The 19,592-nt window shown below is 37.8% G+C and overlaps 1 protein-coding gene and 1 long non-coding RNA gene across 3 annotated transcripts in view; one reads left to right on the top strand and one right to left on the bottom strand.

The window, feature by feature from the left end:
• The window catches only part of frem2a (FRAS1 related extracellular matrix 2a), an 82,175-nt gene that overhangs the window by 7,983 nt on the left and 54,600 nt on the right, over nucleotides 1–19,592 (top strand). The gene's annotated exons all lie outside the window — the stretch shown is intronic.
• On the bottom strand, nucleotides 1,479–5,715 carry LOC308386586. Of its 2 annotated transcripts, none has more exons than XR_013969818.1 (5): nucleotides 5,626–5,715; nucleotides 4,863–4,928; nucleotides 4,357–4,512; nucleotides 3,812–3,904; nucleotides 1,479–3,521 (listed from the first exon to the last, which is right to left on the bottom strand). It is a non-coding gene; the product is annotated as an uncharacterized lncRNA (long non-coding RNA). The 2 variants fall into 2 exon arrangements; XR_013969819.1 differs by lacking the exon at nucleotides 5,626–5,715 and adding an exon at nucleotides 5,470–5,537.

The following is a 19,592-nucleotide window of genomic DNA, read 5'->3' as shown; positions in this document are numbered from 1 at the left end:
CAGTATTACTCCTCTTTGCTCTGAGTTTCTACAATAGCTGTCCGGCTAAAAAAAAAAAAAAAAAAAAAAAACTACTTAACCATTCAGTATTTCAGAATTGAGATCTACAAGTCACCTGTCAAGCATTTTTATTCTAACCCAGACTGAGATCAGTTATATAATTTTGCAAATTGTTCCCAGCAGATTTTATAAACAGATCAGTGAAGTTTATTTTTGCTCTGATTGCATTTGATTCAGGATTTGCCCATAAAATAATCTGCCATTCAGAGCGGCCTCGTAGAATATCAATTCTGACAAATCTGCATAGGCCAGCAGAGGTGTTCAGCCTGTAACTGTGTACTGCTGCATTCTATTAACTTACCAGGGAACTGATTAGATGTCCAGGGTCACTGGAGATAGAAAACTCTTTAAGGTGTGAAGATCATTTTTACAGTTCATCGAGTTAATGAGACTGACTGTGTAATTTGTAAATATGACAGGATATGCGAAGCAGTATTAGTGCATATTTTATCTTGAATGCAAGAAAATTTCTCATGAGTTTTTTGACAGAACAGAAGATTAACAATGTGTATTTAAAATAAACACTGACATAAGGTGGTTTCATGCAGAGTCTCCGTTTATGTACAGTTTTTATAAAGCGATGAACATTTTAGTTTGAAGAAATAACTGCTTGCTTTTATTTTACATGTGACGACATTGGCAAATATTACCTCCTTTCTATTTTGGTTCAAACCAACATTACATGCATAATAACTGCCAATTGGGGCCCAATTTGCACATGAAATTAACACGTACAATTCACCATATCTTATGCTATATGCATCTCTCCAATGTGCATTAATTTAGCATCCTTTTATGAAGGCAGCTGCTAATTAAGTAATCAGCAGATGCCAAAAATCTCAGTGAGGGAGGAAGAGCTTAAGATGCAGTTGAATTTATTTAAGACTAAATCTAAGAAGAAACCTCATAATACTGAGTATATATGCTCATTATTGAATAAAAATTTGCACAGGAAAAAATATTTGAAAATGTGCTCTGCATGAAAAAACTGCTGCAGAAACATACACGAGTAGAATCATTCCAAACAATCCCTCTACACTCAAAAAAATGAAACGTTGACTTTAATTAAAATTATTTTGTCAACAGGTTCCACGAAATTGAATTATGTTAGTTTAAAGCAAAAATCTTTAGTTCATCTAATTTAAAAAAACTACTTAAGATTAACAAGACATATTTAAGACTAACTAAATCAAGTTATGTTGTATGAACATAGATGATATATTTTCAGGTTAGATAGTTTAGATTAGTTACTTCAACACATTTCTTATTTGTGGCAGTAAAATGTTAAATTTAAGTTAGATTAATTCAAATATTATATTTTCAGCCACCTTGTGCTTTATTAATTAGTTTTACATAAATCTATTTTGTCAACAGGTTCCACACAAATGAATTAAGTACATCCAACTTATTTTTTTAAATTTATTTTATTGCCAACACATTCAGTGAGCATTTGTGTAAACCCAGTCCAAAATAAAACACAACAGCTCATTAGGGTTAGTAATTAACAGTATGTAGACAGATGCAACATCAAGACTTTAAATTAAATGTCTGTATCTACCAGAAATAGAAGAAAAAAAAAAACGCATTGAAGATCACATAACACATTGATAAGATGACACTTGAGTTATGCACATGTGATGCTAGTAAGGTCTGTGAGTGTTTTTTTCTTTTAGTGTCTAAAATGGATAGCAAAGTTGCTATTTGCAATGATTGCTTAGGGTCAGTCCAGTAACACAATGCCAATGAAGTGCTTTCCTTTAACAATGCAAAGTGAAGTGTCCACCTCAACAGCCACAATTAAAAAAATAAATAAAAATGTAACAACAACAATAATAATAATAATAATAATAATAATAATAATAATAATAATAATAATAATAATAATAATAATAATAATAAATAGTCCACTGATATTAGCAATCAAAGAAAATTACATCACCATCCCAAATAAAACTTTAACAAAACATGCCAACATTATGGTCTAACAATAAAACAGCTTGTCAGCGTTCAGTTTTTTTGCAACAGCACAGCAGTAACCATTTAACACTCGCCACTGTCAACATTTATTTTACCAGTGTTTGGGCAAAAAACTTCAGATGGAAACATTTTAACATGGAAACAATTGTTCGTCTTTAAAAGTCCACAAAATATACATTCATCCTGCATTCCCAACTTGGATGATCTGATATCCTCGTGTTGGTGTTGTTCCCAGACCATCATGAAAATGTTGTTCCAGGTTCAACATTGCAAGTGACCAATCACATTGTTGTGACGTTATTCTATTCCAAGCCATTCGTGCATTTATGAAATTCCAATGTTGCAAGGACAATATCAATTCTGCTTACTGTTTATTAAAGGGTTACGGTTAGGGTTAGGGTCAGTTGATCGGCGGACAGAGGCGGTTTCACGCAGCTTAAGTACAGTTTTTTGTTTTACGCCGGTTTTTCCCGAAGTCGCAAAAGTATGACGTCACAACATTCTGATTGGTCACTTGCAATGTTGATCCTGGAACAACATTTAGTATGATGATCTGGGAACAACACCAACACGAGGATATCAGATCAACCTCCTAACTTACCCTTATTTTTAGTATGTATTGCAATTACCTTTACAATGCACACAATGTAACACAAACTGAATATGAACATATTTCCACCTCATAACAATATGCCTTGAACGCTAATATACACACCACCCTTCAACATTTCTGGTGCAGTATCATCTCTCAATTAAATCCTTTAAATCTCAATACTTTTGATTGTCTCTTAGCTTTCAGTCTTGAGGTTAACTGAGATTCAGTGCATATATCCCACCCATTAAGAGTGCACATGCAGAGGCCAGGTCTTCCAGGTCATGCAGGACACACTAGATGGTTATACCCACTGTAGGGTAATTTCCAATAAACCAAGTTCAAAAAAGAAGAGTCTATGGCTGACGCGTGTTCCTGGTTTCCAAAAGAAATGCTTCCAGTTGCATTATGATTTGAAGACTGTTTATTTATTACAAACGGAAGATGTAACAATGAACTCCTTCCTAAAAAGCATGAAAGTTCCAAAAAATAGCAGTTATCCAGAACTAGCTGTGCACACGGTCAGAAAACCGTGAGACTCCTAACCTCTCTGTCCATGCTCCTCCCCTTCCCTCTCACACAGGGTTTCATGCTACTATTGCACTTACATAATTAAAGTGAGAGGTACCCCCTTTTAGGTTCCAATCCCAAAACAGTGACTTAAAATTACTTTATGTAAACACATATATTTTCACATTTATTAATCCTGAAAAGATGACTTATGTAATGAATCTATGAATTATAAAACAAACATGAACTCAATCGTAAATAAAAATATAAAGCAGACGTCTGGCGCTTACACCCACATCGGCTGGAGGAGTGCTGGCATCAGCTCTTTCGATGGTAAAGATAGCAAGGGTAATTTGTTCCAGCTCCCTCTGAACAGCTGTAGCTTAGACACAAAACATAGAAAAATGGCATCCAGTTTTAAAAAAAGAAAGAAAAAGGGCCAAAGCTACCCTTTAATGACGTAAACACAATATTAGGAACATGCACCCCAGTGCGCCACTATTTTAGACTACAGATTCAACGATAAATATAAATAGTTTGGGTATACAAGAAGATTTCCCAAAACATTTAAACAGGTTCCATGCAAATTACAACAACATTACAACATGCAACAACATTAGTTATTCAAAATTTGGTTTAATACAGATAAAAAACTAAACTAAAATTACCAACCAATTATTCTTTGAAGAGGATGCTTGGGTCTTCATTCAGGTAAAAAGGTAGTGCCCTGAGGACACACTCCCTCCCCTTTTCAATGGTTTCCTTCTGTAGAGAGTGGCAGAGATACAGGAAGAGAAAACAGATATACTTTAGGATGACAGAAACTCACATTATACGCAAAATGAATGACATATCCACTGCACAGATAGACATGTACACAAGACCAACTAATCATCACATGGACATGAATAGTTAACCTGTTGGGCAGGGTTTCCACCACATTAGATATGTCCATAATGGAGGTAAAGACAAACTAATACATCATCTTTTTTGCATTCAAAACATAACATAAAAACATTCACTTCTGGTTTAACCTAAATCAAGGGATCAGATTTTACATATGTTTAGGTAATTTAAATTTTCCAACGTTTTGAGTACCAAACTTTGTCTTGCTTAATATAAATGTAAGTGCACTGTGCAGCTACCATACACTAGCTGTTTAAATTTGAAAATGATCTTATTAGCCATAATATTTTGCTACCAACAGAATAACGCACCTGTGTGGCTGGGGCCAAAGTTTGTCTAATTTTCTTCCCTGCAACGCCTCCTTTTTTCTTGAAGACTTTTATGAGCTGGTCAGTGTATTGGTCAAGTTGTGTAAAAAGCCTTGGAACATGTGCAGCAGTAGTAATCCTCACATATTCTGCTTCCACCTGAAAATATGTCAACAAACACAACATACTGTACTGTAAATATACATACTATATGTACACATATACAAACTAAAACTAATGTAGTAAGACCTCATTAAAGCTATAATTTTAACACAAACATTTACACAAAATGCTAATGGAGCCATTACAGCTTTTATTGTTATTTATCAAGTTCCAAAAAATATTGATCACAGCTGATCTGAAAAGAATTTCATGCCTCAGGCCCTTGAACTGCAACCTTTACCATGGTTCAGATGTGGAGAAGAAATAACAGGGGCATGGGATGGGTCACAAAAGAAAACTTAACTTATAAAACAGTTTTGTTTTCAAAAGTATAACAGTTCACATACCACATACAAGCTCAGCAATACCACATACACCACATCAGTATAGGAGGGAGCAGGTAAAGGCAGGATCTGAGATTTATAAAGAAAAAAAAAATTAATTCCTTAATTTCAAGAAGCAAATTATTGTTTGAATTACAACTAAATAAAATACTACTCAGAAGAAAAGCAAGAGATTGACACTGCCATGTGCTAACTTTCTATAGAAGCAATTATCACCAGGTCTGTCGACCTCCATTGTCTGTCCACTCATATGTCTTGAATAATTTTATTAAAAAAATTAAGTGTGTACTTTCACAAACTGTAATTTATAACTACATTGATATGTATAACTCCGCTAGGAAACATGCTGTATTTACAGACCATTTTTACATAATACAGATTACTGATAGAGCAGAACAATGGTGTCACAGTGGCTTTCGCTCTTGACTTTTTGGATTTTAAATGTCACTTTATGCTATCCTTGCTATCCTATTCGATATTTCCGACTCTCGGATTACAGAAAAGGAATCCCAAGAAAGCAAATGGAAAAATAACCCCTTGAAAGAATAACCCCATGAACCCCTGTAGCTAATCCCTTAATAAAACAAAAAACAATAAAAATGTTTCTTACACAGTCCACAAAATAAGCATGTCCAGGACCCAGTAAAACTAATGTAAAACAAGCACACGCAAACGATATAACATGTCTAGTAAGACAAACGCAAAATATAACCATGCTGGACATATAGATACTACACAACATAGTCAAAGAAAAAAGTGGTCTTACCTCTCAAAGAAACAGCAGCTTGGCGCCAAAACAGCCTTTTTCAGTTAAATTTGAAGTCTTGCGCATGAGCAGGCACAAGCCGTGAAACCTTCTTGTTCTGCGCGGTTTCATTACAACTGTTTTTGCATTACTGCCACCTTGTGGATATACAAGGTATATCGATCCTAATTGACTTAACTTAAATGTTATGCGATCAAGTAGCACATTAGTATTATGTACGTTGAATAATAGACACAATTACGTAGACTTGATTAGAAAAACATATGTTAACTTAACAAAAACATATATTTTAAGTAAAATGAAAATAAATAATTAATATACACTGAACAATCCACCTCATTCATTTTTTTGAGTGTAAGTGGGATATATTGAAAATACCAAAATTTATGCAAAAGATTTGCAGTCCCCGTCTTGTTTGAAGCATTTTCTTCTTCTTTTTTTATGTCTTCAAATACAATATACATGTGTGTGAATGAAAGAGAGTGAGGTTTAACAGCACAGCTGCAAGGAGTACAGGTAATGCATGTGGAAGAGTTTAAATATCTTGGGTCAGCCAGACAAAGCAACAGACAATGCACATGAGGGGTGAAGAAGAGAGTGCAGGAGGGGTGGAGTGAGTGGAAACGAGTGTCAGGGCTGATTTGTTACAGAAAGATAGCAGCAAGAGTGAAAGGGAAGGTTTACAAGATGGTAGCAAGACCTGCTATGATGTATGGTTTGGAAACGGTGGTGGTGACAAAAAGACAGGAGGCTCAGCTAGAGATGGGTGAGTTTAAGATGCTGAGGTTTTCATTGGGGGTGACCAGAATGGACAGGATCAGAAATGAGTGGATAGCTCAGGTTGGCTGCTTTGGAGACAAAGTTAGAGAGGTAAGGCTGGGATTGTTTGGACATATGGAAAGGAGGGATAGTGGGCTTACTGGACAAAGGATGCTAAAGATGGAGCTACCCGGCAGGAGGAAAAGAGAAAAATCACAGAGAAGGATGTAGAGAAGCAGGATATGCAGAAGGTTGTGTGTCAAAGGAGGATTCTTATGATAGGGTGAGATGGAGGCAGAGGAGCTGCTCTGGTGAGCCCTAAAGTTCAAAGTTACGTATCACTACAACCAAAATAAAGGGGTCTGTAAAGCAAAGCAGTATGTTAATAAATAAATAAGAACATGGGATGGTGGAGTCCTATCATAAAATATAATGCAAACTTTCTTCAGCAGCTGTCTTCACAATGTGATCATAGTGTGGTTTAAGCTGTTTTAAAACAGTCAGATAACTGGACTACAAGTTTAGTCATTGTTGGCTTTGTTTCTTTACATCTGTCTTCTTTAAATAATGCAATGCACTGATCACCTTGTCTTGTACCGAGACACATAATTGAGGTTAACGTACAGTATTACAAATACAGCACCAATTTTGTGTAAGTGATGTAGTTTCTGTTGCAGTGGCCATTTCATTTCATTTTATTACAAATCTACAGATTTTTTAAAACACTAGTTTTACGCTGAGCTTATAAAAAGTTAAAAAGTTTTCCTGGAGCAGAACTCATCCATCCAGAATAAATCAACACAATGCCCTGCTTTTAATGTACAGTACACACACACACACACACACACACACACACACACACACACACACACACACACACACACACACACACACACACACACACACACACACACACAGGTGTATCTGTTTTATATTAACACATTTGAAACAAGGTGCAGCTGACACCACCGCTCAGTCCATCTGTTCATTTTCCTCCTCTATGATCAGGCACGACAATACAACACAATACATTAAAGACTACTCACTCATGTAGCGTCTTTAAAGATTACCAACACAGCTTCTCTGTGAATTACAAGATTATGTACAAGAGTATGTATCATTGAGGACTGAGTTAATACAGTACTGTGCAAAAATCTTAAACCTCCTTCATTTCTTCATATTTTACTAGAAAAATTGGAAACCAGGTGCAGCAATTTAAGCATGTGAAAACATGCCGTACATGAAAAAACAGTATATAATACAAAACTAGAGCACATCTCTAATGAACTTTAAAGTCAATATTTAATATGACAAGCTTTATTCTTCAGTACAGCCTGAACTCTCTTAGATCAGCTTTCTTTACTTTCTTTTAGTCTTCAGGAATAGCTCTGCAGGCTTCGTGAAGGACATTCAGAGCTCTTCTTTGGGTGGGCCAAGCTCTGAGGAGGCCATTACTTATAAACCCCAACACACTGCCAGAGCTTTTACTGCATTGACAGCATGTCTGGAAACATGTTGAAAAAATAGGCTGTTGCCAATCATATTTCAAATGGTTATCATAAATACAGTGGTGTGAAAAAGTGTTTGCCCCCTTCCTGATTTCCTATTTTTTGTGTGTTTGTGACACTTAAATGTTTCAGATCAAACAAATTTAAATATTAGACAGAGATTACACAAGTAAACACAAAATGCAGTTTCTAAATGAAGGTGTTTATTATCAAGGGGAAACAAATCCAAACCTACATGGCCCTGTGTGAATAAATACCCCCCCCCCCCCAAACCTAATAACAGGTAGGCCCATGTACCTGAAACATAAGAACATAAGAACTTAACATAAAAACTTAACTGAAATCAAGCGTTTGTGATCACTGGCAATGAGACTTTAAAGCCCTGTGGAGGAATTTTGACTCACTCATCTTTGCAGAATTGTTGTATTTCAGCCACACTGGAGCATTTTCGAGCCTGAACTGCCTTTTTAAAGTCCTGCCACAGCATCTCAATTGGATTCAGGTCAATCCTCCTGATTAGGCCACTCCAAAGTCTTCATCTTTCTTTGGCAATTCTTGCTGGTGTGTTTTGGATTATTGTCTTGATGCAGAATCCAAGTGCTCTTCACCTTGAGGTCACGCCTCAGTTTTGCTAGAAACTGAGGCGAGCCTTTATGTTCCTTTTGGTCACCATTGGAACTCTGCCATGCAGGCCGCTTTTGCCCACTCTTTTTCTTATGGTGGGATCATGAACACTGACCTTAACTGAGGCAAGTGACCAAAGCGGATGGGTCTTTTGTGACCTCTTAGATGAGCCATCGCTGTGCTATAGAGTAATTTTGTTTTTCTTAGGACATTCAGAGGTGGATTTGTTTTGGATCATTGTCCTGCTGCAGAACCCAAGTCATGACCTCAACCTGAAGGTTGAGCTGACTCTCACTGTGGTTCGCTGGAGTCCCAAAGCTTTAGAAATGGTTTTATAGCCTTTTCCTTGGATCGCGGCATGATGTCTGGCTTTTGAGGGTCTTTCGGTCTTTTCCTCTCTGCCAGGCAGGTCCCATTTAAGGGATTTCTTGGTTAAGAACAGGTGTGGCAATAATCAGACATAGGTGTGTCTAGAGAAATTGATTTCAGCTTTTCAAAGATGTGATACACCACAGTTAATTGACGTTTTGTGTTTACTTGTGTTATCTTTTTCTAAATTTTAATTTTGTTTGATGATCCAAAACATTGAAGTGTGACAAACATGTATAAAAATGGGAAATCAGGAAGGGGGCAAACACTTTTTCACACTACATATCAATTTTGACTAAACACCCCTGGTTAAAATGCAACCCTCGATCATGACAGAGATTCCACTGTGTCGTATGCAGACACTCACTGCTGTACCTCTCTTCTGTCCTCTTCTAAACACACTGATGAACATTTAAGAATGACTTCTTGACAACCAACCTTTCACTAAGACCACAGATTTCTGAAGAGCCTTCACTGAACAGTAGACCAATCAATCAAAGGATCTGATGCATCTCTCAGATCCTGTTTTGTCACATTTTATTTCCTGTTAAGGACATGGCTTTCACATACTGTTCATCTGCAATAGATGATTTTATTTTTATTTTTGATCTGCCACTTTTGTCCAGCTTTTAGTTTTCTCAATCTTTTATGGACAGACCCTACACCATGCTGAGATATGCCGTTTGCACCTAATGGCTCTTTGGGAATCACCTTGTTGGTGAAAAATACAATTTTATTCCTGTCAAATGATGTTATCTTTGCAAGAAAAGGAAATGGGAACAAATTATGTGTTTTTGTGACAGGCTGCTAGTAACAAAGTGCTTAAAGACACATTTTCAAATTGTTTGTTTGCAAAGTTGTCTGTTATGTGTAGACACAACATTGGTTCAGCCCTTGTCTTATGTACCTTTTTTGTGCTTGATTGATTCACAGATCAGTGTTAACAAAAAGAAAAACACTCCTGGAGTGGACTAAAAATGAAAGCAGCATATATCCAAAGAAAAACCTTCAGAAAGGAGACTAAAATTACAGGAAGCGCTGGAAGCAAAGTATAAAGAAATAAGGGATGGCTTAAGTCATTTGCACAGTACTATATAATGTCTTTTTTAAATATATCACATTTGGCCAAACATATATTCTTTGGTTGAATAAATTATAACAGTCCTGTTCATACAATCTGCAAAACAACTCAAGAACGAATTCCTGCATCGTACATTTTTGGACTAACTACATGAACTATTGGTTTTGGGAATTCCATTCAGGCCCCATTTTTCAGTCTTTTTCATACTCTGGTTCTAATGCACTTTAAAGAAAGTGCTAATGCGTAAAAGAGTAACAGTTCCTTTATGCACATAAAAGCAAAAACATTGACTAATTGATTGTCCATGCTCCTGTTCTTAGAGCTTTTTTTTTCTTTGCCTCTGCTCTCGACTACATTCTTGTTTAACTAAAAAGGCTTTAGGCTTTTAAAAGAAACACTACTTGAAGTACATGACTGCATATCATCATTGGTCCATAAGTTTGTGGAGCCACTTGGTCTTCCTTCCTCCCCTGGAGTGTTGGTGTTATTGCAAACTGATTCCAGATATAGAATTTAAGAAGTAAGGACAAATATATTTAAAAGCCTAAAGGTAACAAGTTTAAAATATTTTAGCATTACGTTCTTATTATGTAAATGCACGTGTAAGCAAATCTTTCCTTATGTTATAAAGGTATGTTAAGACACTCTTCCAGTCGTGTACTGGTACATGTACACGCTCATGCAGACAATGACGCAGAGCAGAGAACAGAGGGGTAGCCATAGGCAAAGGGGCGTCCAGGCCTCCAGCACAAAGAGGTGTTTGATATTTAAGAGCTCAGGCAACATTGCGGGTAATGAGAGCCTTGGGCGTCTGAGCGGGGCAGAGCTCCAAGGCAAGCACTGGTAATTGTGTGGCCCCGTTACAGGCTCATCTAGAGGAGAAGAGTGGCAGGAAGAACCTTCTGTCACAGATTAAGACAAGCTAGGACAGCTGCACTTAACTGCAATGGGCTGGAACACAACTTGTTTCCCAGGCTTCTCTTTGCAGCAAGTTAATAATAGAGCAGCAGAAAACAACAGAGATTACTAGTCATGCAAATCTGAAATACAGTACAGAAGGTAACAATGGCTTCAATTATCAATTAAATAATTCATCATAGAGGTATAAAATATTATTTAAAAAACAAAGGCAGAAATACATATTACAGAAGCTAGAGATCAAACATTTAGGGGGACTTTGCTTAAAAAGATCCTGTGATGATCATAGCAGTTGTTGATGTGGATATTATTAGTTTCCTATTTTTTTTACTTTTAAAAGCTAACTGAAAGCACTACGTTTCTTAGATTTCACTCTAGTAGCATGCGTGATTAAAGATACTTCTGTAATATGTGGTCCCCTTGTAAGACACAATGTAGGTGAATAAAATTGAGTTTTGGGTGCACCAAAACAAACATACAAAATGAATATCAGCATGTAATATTATTTTTTCATGAGCAATAGTGCAGTTGATGGTTTTAATTAAAGGTATAACACTGAAACTATGCTGGCATAGTTGTTATTTGAGGTCTTTGTGGTCTTCAGAGTATTCACAGTTGCTAAAACGTTGTACCTAAAAAGATGGTACTGTTAAATTTTTAAATCTCTTAACACTAGAACTAAAATTTGATTCAGCTGCAGCGGGTAGCAGCAGCACCAGTGGATGTCTCAAAATCTCAGGTTAAAAAACCTAAAAACAAAGGAAGAAAAACTGCCCGTGATCCTGGCTTTTCTCTATTTGTTTCTCCACCCTAATGTAAATGAGACTGAATGTTACGATAGGCCCCTTTCACCCCTCTACCCCCCACCTGCACATGAGGAGCTCAGACACACGGCTGCTTTATCTAAAGTATAAGTACAATATATCCACTTAAAGCGCTCCCTGCTGCTTTGATAGTCCTATTTTAGTCACATTTCACGGCGCACAGTCCGCATTAAATGTAGTTCTGAGTCCTCAAGCATTCGTCTTATTCATGGCAAAATACTTTGCGTGCAACTTTTCCTTTCCTAGCGTTAGAAGACTAATTATCACCATATATACTGCAAGGTCACATTTCTTTATCATCAGTTTTTGTTTGCGCGTGATGTATGATTGGTTGTGGCTCTGTGGGCCCACTTTGAGGTTTTTTTTCTAATCTCTTCAAAAGGCCTTTTTTCATAAAAGGAGTGCCAACTTTTAAGATGAAATGACCTCGTTGGTTTGTCCTCTTCGCTACTGAATGATAAGCATTGCAAATTATTTATGTACATACAGATTTTCTTTCCAATGGATGAAAGAAATTGTTATTGAAAAAGAACAGAGTCCATTTTTAAATAACATCTTTAATAACTTTTACCGGTGGAATAATGACTCATAATGGCTCAGAAATCTGTAGTCATCTATGAGCACAGGGAGCGTTTGCATTTGTTTGCATAATAAACTCATGTAGTATTCGTACTGTATTTTCCCGCTCTTCTGTGAGCTTTGAAAGTTCAGATTGACTTGAAGGCACCTGGAAAACAATTAGAGGGTTGAACCGGCTGTCACCATGGACACAAATGGACCAGCTTAATCCTTTGACCTTTTCTCTGTTGTTTGCCTTTTTTTCTGTTGTTGTTAAAGCAATGTGTACTGATCAGGGCAGAATGGCAAGGTGATATATCAGCACGCTCCACAGACATACACACACTAGCACACACACTAAAGCATCCCCTGGCTTTAGTAGAGGATTCTCTTCATCTGTCTGCATTCAAGAATTTACTGTCACTCTTCTCCCAGGGCCCGGCTCTCCTATCTTTATCCTCTTCATCTCCTCTTCTCACACTGTCACTATTAGATCTGTGCTCAATGTGTTTCATTCATTTTCAATTCTTTTACACAGCTCGGCATCTGTGTTCATTATATATTTTGTTCTGTAGTGTTATTTTTGACTGTCTCCCCATCATTGTCCTTCTTTCCTCCCGAGGTACGAGCTTACCTCCCTGTCTCGTCGAGTGAAATTTTAAAAAGGTGTTGCGGTTTATTGTGATGAGCGTCGAGGCTGTCCTAGGCATCAGGATTCGGTTTTACTGTCTAACCCTCGCTGTTTTTTGCCGCCGTCTGTCCCCGCCTGCTGTGTGGATGTCAACGTGCTGATGGCTCTTTCTGTTGTAGGATTACGGCACATTGCGCAGCGTCGCTTGTGATGATCTGCATCTCATTAGAACCTTGAAACGAGAGCATTCGATTTTGAGAGATGTGTAGGGGGTTTTCAGCATATTCATCATCTTTGATTCTGTGTTTGTCCATGCTGACAGCTGATGCTTGACATGTAATTCAAACACTGAAACGCGGCTAAACATCCTCGAATCTCTGGAGTAAACTTTTTTTTTTCTTGTCATGTAAACATTTCCATTTATATGAATACATTATTTTGCTTCCAGTTATCAGCACTGGATCTTATTCATTTTTAGTGACTTAGTTGCCTTTTTTAAACACATTTCACTCTTTTGTTTCTTCGCAGTTTCTCCAATTTTCACCCTGTCCTTCTTCTGTCATATAAGGGTGTGATTCACACTGTACAAAGTACAATTAGAAGAAAATTACCATTCCAGCTCACCAAACTGTTTTCTATCTTTTAATGCATCTTAATGAAGCTTTAATTTGTTGTTAAAATTAATAAGCGTCTCATCTTAATGTGAAAATGAGAGCTTTTCTGATCCCTTATTCATTATTTATTAAATCGCTCAGATTCAAAAAATTAAATAAATCCAGCTTTTTAATGTGAGGCATCTTGTGATGTTTATCTTGAAAGGTGCTATACAAATACAATTTTACTTCCTTACATCTAAAAGTAAACATTATTCATAATCATTGTATTGGCTGAAATACAAATGAGGATTTACTGACAGAATAAAATTTTGTTTGAAGGAGGCTGAGGAGATGATGGAAGGAAATGAGAGCAGAAGAAAAAAAAAAAAGAAGAAACCAGAGCTTTCAGTAGCTAGTTTATCATCTCTGCTGAGGCACAGTTTGCTCTCAGGAGTGCCAGTAACTGTCCTGCGATACATTAAACTCATCTTTCTGTTAAATATTACATTGGAGGAATGGGGAGATGTATGCTGAAGCTGGATTGATATGCATGCTAGAGTTCCTTTTTTGTGATGAGCACTAAAAGATCCTGCAGGAGAATGAATGCTTTTAAATGTCATCATTCATAAAAAAAATAAAAATAAAAAATAAAAGCCCAGAATGTATACATACACTGCAGTCACTTACACATACAATCAAGTGAAAAAGAAGCTACACCATTTTTCAAATCTAAAGTTCTATGTATCAGGACAGAATGAAAAATCATTTGTTCCTTTCTAGGTTGTAAACACTACATAAAATATTATACAGTGTCATTATTTATTTAACAAAAAACAAGCCAAAAAGCAGAAGCAGTGTCTGGAAAAAGTAAATATAACCCATGATTCAAAAGCTTGAAAAACAAGAAGTGATGATTCGAGACTTTACCAGTGTCTCACATCATTGCAGAGTATAATTTTGACCCATTCTTCTTTACAGCATTGCTTCAGTTTGTTGAGGTTTGCAGGCATTTATGTATGCACGGCTCTCCTGCCACTGCATTTCGATCATGTTGAGGTCTGGACTTTGACTGGGTCACTGCAACATCTTTATCCTTTTCTTTTTCAGCCATTCTGTTGTCGAGTTGCTGCTGTGCTCGGGATCATTTTCCTGTGCCACGACACAGTCTTGTCAACCTTTAACTGTCAAACAGATGGTCTCACATTTGTCTCTAGAATACTTTGGTATACAGGGGAGGTCATGGTCGACTCAATGATTGCAAACAAAACAGCCCAGCCCAGATTATCAGTCCTCTACGGCTGTGATGGACAGTGAGGATGAGATGTTTGTGTTCATATACTTTGTTTAGTTTTCACTGGACATTGCACTGGGCAGTATGGCCAGACATCTTTACACTAGCCTTATCTGTCCAAAGGACATTGTTCCAGAACTATTTTGGTTTGCTCTGATGCAACATTGCAAACCTAATCTGTGCTGCCTCGTTGTTTTTAGAGACCTGGCAAACCTTCAAAACTAGTCAAAACTCTTGTCTTTTTCTAATTGTACTCTTATGCTAACTGAAGCCTGTAGAGCAGGGGTGGGCAACTCCAGGCCTCGAGGGCCGGTGTCCCTGCAGGTTTTAGATGCCTCCTTGAACCAACACAGCTGATTTAAATGGCTAAATAGCTCCTAAACATGCCCTGAAGTTCTCCAGAGGCTTGGTAACAAACTAATCATGTGATTCAGGTGTGTTGACCCAAGGTGAGATCTAAAACCTGCAGGACTCGAGGCCTGGAATTGCCCACCCCTGCTGTAGAGTCTTAAATGTAACTCTTGGGTTTGTTTTGTTTTTTGCAGTTTCTCTCTCGTACAGTCTAACCTTGGGGTGAATGTGCTGGAACATTCACTAATGGGAAGGAACTGTCCTCAATGTTTGTGAATAATCTTATAACCTTTCCCAGATTAGATGGGCAGTAACAGTTGCTTCTCTAAGATCGTTGTGAATGTCTTTTCTCCTTGTCAGTTTGTTAACGCACTCCTGAACCAAACCTGAGAACTGCTAAAAACTATGCTGTGATTAAAACCACCTGGCTGCTAATTATTCTTTTAATTTCTGTGGAAAGATTACGTGTGTGCTTTTTTCACCCATTTGGGCATTTTTATTTTCCCATAGCTTTTGTTAAATAAATAATATGATGTAATATGTTGTTATTCATCTGAGGTCGTATTTATTTAATTTATAGACCTGCTAAGGACTGAATGATTTGGTTTTATGCCCTCATACACAAATGAAAAGAGGGTCCACTTTATTTTTCACATGACTTTAAATACAGACAAATATAAACACACCTGAGAAACCTACTTCTGGTCCGGCCTCCTGTGCACAATACAAGATTTTTTGTCATAGTTATTGTTGTTGACAAACAGATGAATTTATCATTTGTTTTCTTAAAACAAATTATGCCACATATTTTTGACACTGCTCCCAAGTGGCAGTAGATAGCTCCAACATTTAAACAGAGGTCCTAAAATCTCATCTATGCACTGCCAGTAAAGCACCATGTCAAGATTATTAGCACTGATGGAGGAGGAAGAAATGCTAGCACCCGAAGCTGTAAAATGAGTAATTCTTGATTTCTGTAGTGACAGTCGTAAGCTATGCCAGTAGTAACTTAGAACACGTGCTGGTGAGACATTTTTATGTACACCACTTGATAAAAGACTTCTACATAGAACATTTCCTATCTGTATCCTCCTCCAGAAACTTTCTCTCTCCATTCTTGTTTGCTCAAAGTGTATGTAAGGGAAGAAACTCAGAATAGCTGAGAAGAAGTGACTTCTGGGAAGCCAGGAGAGAGAGAGAATGCAAGGAAGCTTAAGTTAACCTAATTAAATATTACACTCCACCTTGTCTTTGTCCCCAGGTCTTTACCCTTGAAGCTATGCCGCAGGTTGTATAAGGCTGTCTTTGTAGACATCAGTGAAAAACCTCACATTTATTAACTGTATTGCAAGAACTTCAAAGGTTTGAGTATTCTTTGCCCCAAATGTCAATTTCAAATGGTTTCATGTGCAAGGTCGCTTAAGGTGTTTCTGCGGTACTCTCATGCCTAATGGCTATTGAAGGTAGGCAGGAAACAATGCATTATTCTGTCACACTCAACTTTTATCTCTTACGAGTGGGTAGGTGGGAAGTAATGTATGTGCACTCATTTCCTTTGTAGCCCACAGGCACACACAGTGCTCTCTGATGCACAAACAGCAGCATAAGATTCAGCTTTACGTTTGGTTTAGTTTGAACTCCTGTGAGCAACCATATCACCTCAGTTGTACGGAAGGCCCAACAGCGCCTCTACTACCTGAGGAGACTGCGGAGCGCACACATTCCCAGATCTCTGATGTTGAACTTCTACAACTGTGCCATCAGCAGCGTTCTGACGTATGGATTTCTAGTGTGGTTCCCCAGCTGCACCAAGGCCGATCAGCAAGCACTCCAGCGGGTGGTGAAAGAAGCTGGCAGAATTATTGGAACAAGTCTGCCAGAGATCAGTAATATCTTCCCCACTCGCTGTCTGAGGAGGGTGCACAGTATCCTGCGGGACCAACATCACCCTGCGCGCCACCTTTTCCATCTGCTGCCCTCAGGGAGAAGGTACAGGTCTATACAGGCCAGAACATCCAGACTGGCCAACAGCCTGTATCCACAGGCTGTGAGGCTCCTGAACTCTCTGCCCCCCTCTCACGGACAATAACCATATCCAACTTCTTAATAGCAATGAACTGGTCTGCATTGGTGCATCATATCTTAATTCTCTTCCCCCTCCTGCCCCCCCCCCCCCTCTTTCTTAAATAGATAACTATCATATCTGATATCATATCTCACAGTACAATAATATTGAATGGGTTGCATTGTTGTATTTTGTCATGTTTCTCAGGTCTTTGTCTGAATTTCTACGAACATTATTGCTAAGGATTGTCTTATTGCATTGGAGTCACACTGGGTTAAATATGTACACTTGGGTTTTAAGGGGTATTTATTATTTTCTTCTTTTTTTGGGGTTGTATGGAAGCCCCAAACGCAATTTCATTGTTCTTGACAATGACAATAAATAAATAAATACTAATACTAAACACGATGACTAGGAGAATTAATTACCTACACACATACAAAGATTGTCAAAATGTACTTGATCCTTGCAAATTAACAACAAAAATACTTCACACATGTTGGCTTATATTTGCCTTTGAGTCGAGCAGCATTTTAAATGCTTGAAATTGCCCAGGGCTGTGAATTCCTGGTCAGATTACTGATAACTCCCTACACCTCTGGAGATATCCGCTATCATGCTGATTGCCTTGAGTGAAGTGTAAATGTAGCAGAATACACATGTACAGTTTATGCACAGACACACTGCATTATAGTGCTGCTAAAAGACTTGCAAAATAACTTGCTTTCTGTCTGCTATAAGCCTAGCCCCACACACACACATGCACACACACGCACACACTCTCACACACAGACACTACTCTTAGAAGAAAGGAACAGCTGAGTGCAAAACCCATCACAGTCTTTCTGATCCTCTTTGCCACTAGTTGCACGCATGCCAAGCCTCTCAGTAGAATGACTGCCACATATCTGTCAGGATAAACTAAAAGCTACTGAAACATCCTGGGGGGTGTGAGATATCTCTATTTTGTCAACCATCAAAATTTATGTAGTGTGGCACTCCTTTCAGGTGGATGATGCGTGGGCTTCTGTTACTACTGAAATGTTATTGGTAGTCTATTTTTGTCCCAGCACTTAAACATGCAATGTGGTTTGTAAAAGAGGAACATTATGGCAACTGAACGAATAGAATTTTAGATTTAGTTTTTCCTTCGTAGACCAATGTTTCTCAAAAGTTTTCCACGGTGAGAGATCATTCAGTTTGTTGGTTGCATATAGCTCTGTTTGCCAGTTGCAGAGGGAGTTGGGGGTTGAAATACAAAGGAGTACAGAAGGCAGATGGAGACATAACAGTGAGAGAAAGGCCACACCGCCAGCAGCAGAAGAGAAGTAGTGTGTCGCACAATCTTGCTGTGAAAAATTTCCTTTGATTTTGAGTGTGAAATCTCAAGCACACACACACACACACACACACATACACACACACACAAATATACACAACTGAAGGCAGCCCTGATTTTTAGGAAAGATGCTAAAAAACAAACTTTGGTGTTGAATTCTAAAAATAAAAAAACCCAAAACATAGACATTTATTTGGTGGTTGTTACAGTAGCCACTTTCATTAAAAGCACAAATAATCACACACATGCACACACACCCTAAACCATGTGACTGAACATGCATTATCTATACCGCTGTGTGTTGGGCGATCGTGGCTCAAAAAGTTGGCAGTTCGTCTTGTAACCGAAGTTTGCCGGTTCGAGCCCCGGCTAGGACAGTCTCAGTCGTTGTGTTCTTGGGCAAGACACTTCACCTACTGGTGATGGCCAGAGGTGCCGATGGCGCGATATGGCAGCCTTGCTTCTGTCAGTCTGCCCCAGGGCAGCTGTGGATACAACTGCAGCTCACCTCCACCAGTGTGTGAATGTGAGAGTGAATGAATAGTGGCTTTGAGGGCCCCGAAAAGCGCTATATAAATGCAATCCATTATTATTGTTAAAGTGGTAGTAGTGTACTAGTGCATCTGCATTTTATACTTATTGTTTGTGACTTTAACCTGTTGGTAGTGGTTGCTAGGCAACATGGTGACATCATGATATATCATGCCTAGTTCAAGTTTTCTGCACTTAAATGAGTTGACTGAAATAAAATGATAATCTGCTTTTGATCATTTTAATATCATAAATGCTTCAAATGGGCAAATTGTTATAATATAATATAATGTAATAAATTATTATGTGGTTGCTAGGTAGATTAGAACCTGCAGTTGTAGCTGTGTGCAAATGTTGGTGGTTAAATTCCTGATCATGTAAGAAGAGTTTGCAGGCAAATAGTATTATAGTAAGACAATAAACCAGAGCTGTTTTAATTTTGCATATTTCTAACATATTGCCACAGCTTAGAAGCAACAGCCAATAATTACACAATTTAAATACATTTAAATATAAATAAAT

The sequence above is a fragment of the Rhamphochromis sp. 'chilingali' genome, assembly GCF_963969265.1.
Source record: "Rhamphochromis sp. 'chilingali' genome assembly, chromosome: 19".
NCBI lineage: Eukaryota > Metazoa > Chordata > Actinopteri > Cichliformes > Cichlidae > Rhamphochromis > Rhamphochromis sp. 'chilingali'.
This window is presented reverse-complemented; position numbering and strand designations above follow the sequence as displayed.